The sequence below is a fragment of the Ovis aries genome, chromosome 3 (genome assembly GCF_016772045.2).
Source record: "Ovis aries strain OAR_USU_Benz2616 breed Rambouillet chromosome 3, ARS-UI_Ramb_v3.0, whole genome shotgun sequence".
In the NCBI taxonomy this organism is placed as follows: Eukaryota; Metazoa; Chordata; class Mammalia; order Artiodactyla; family Bovidae; genus Ovis; species Ovis aries.
The window spans coordinates 194,334,429-194,336,005 of record NC_056056.1 but is presented as its reverse complement, the minus strand read 5'-3'; positions in this window follow the sequence as shown (position 1 = coordinate 194,336,005).

Sequence of the window (1,577 nt, the reverse complement as noted above, 5' to 3'; positions counted from 1 at the left end):
GGATGAGATGGCTGGATGGCATCACTGACTTGATGGACGTGAATCTGAGTGAACTCCAGGAGCTGGTGATGGACAGGGAGGCCTGGCGTGCTGCAGTTCATGGGGTTGCAAAGAATCAGACACAACTGAGTGACTGAACTGAACTGAACTGAACTTACACTTACTATTTACTGAAAACTTGGGAAGAATGTTATTTTGCCAACATGATGACCAACTCTATGTGCAAGCATGCTAAGTGGCTTTAGTCTGCCACCCAGTGGACTGTAGCCCACCAGTCTTCTCTCCATAGGATTCTCCAGGCAAGAATACTGGAGTGGGTTGCCCTGTTCTCCTCCAGGGGATCTTCCCAGTCTCTTTTGTCTCCTGAATTGGCAGGTAGATTCTCTAGCACTAGCGCCATCTGGGAAGCCCAAAGAAGCTTTCTGCTGCTGCTGCTAAGTCGCTTCAGTCGTGTCCGACTCTGTGCGACCCCATAGACGGCAGCCCGCCAGGCTCCCCCGTCCCTGGGGTTCTCCAGGCAAGAACACTGGAGTGGGTTGCCATTTCCTTCTCCAATGCATGAAAGTGAAAAGTGAAAGTGAAGTTGCTCAGTCGTGTCCGACCCTCAGCGACCCGTTGGACTGCAGCCTTCCAGGTTCCTCTGTCCATGGGATTTTTCAGGCAAGAGTACTGGAGTGGGGTGCCATTGCCTTCTATGCTAGAGGAAATCTTTTCTGAGGTCAAAATTGTAAATGGAAATGACAGTTTCTCAAAGAACAATTCAGTAGTGTTGTTTTTGTCTTGATCAACGTGTGTATGAAGAATGTGATTCCAAAGTACACAATCTTAGCTTGCTAGGGAAAGGGTAGGGAAGCACTGTATTCCCTCTACCAGGAAGAGTTTAAGAACTGAAAAGTGAAAGTGAAGTCGCTCAGTCGTGTCCGACTCTTTGTGACCCGGTGGATTGTAGCCCACCAAGCTCCTCCGTCCATGGGATTCTCCAGGCAAGAATACTGGTGTGGGTTGCCATTTCCTTCTCCAGGGGATCTTCCCTGATCTTCCCGATCCAGGGATCAAACCCAGGTCTCCCGCATTGCAGGCAGACGCTTTAACCTCTGAGCCACCAGGGAAGCCCACTTAAGAACTGAGGGTATACTTAACTTCTGGGGGGAAGGAACAGTGAGAACTTCAGAGCAGTTCATTTATTCGAAGAACCCTCTGACCTGCAAGAACACTAGTCTATAGACAATAGGTCAAGAGATGGGTTCTCTTGACAACCCATCTACTTTACTGTGGTTTTTGTTTTATCTTTATAAAATCTACACATAAATGCTACATTCAGCTGTGGTGACAGGAAGGCAAAGCCCTGCAATCGATGAGCTGCGTTTTGGCTTGGGCAAGAAACCACAGCCGATACGCGAAGAGACTAAATATGAGCTCTCCGGGCACCCGTAGCTCGACTTTTCAAAAAGTGCGAAAAAGCTAAGTGTGAATTCCCAGGCATCCGTAGCTCGGCTTCTTAAGAGCGCGGAGGGACTAAGTGTGAGTTCCTAGGCACCCGTAGCTCGAATTCTCAGGAGCATGCGCCGAAAGTGGGC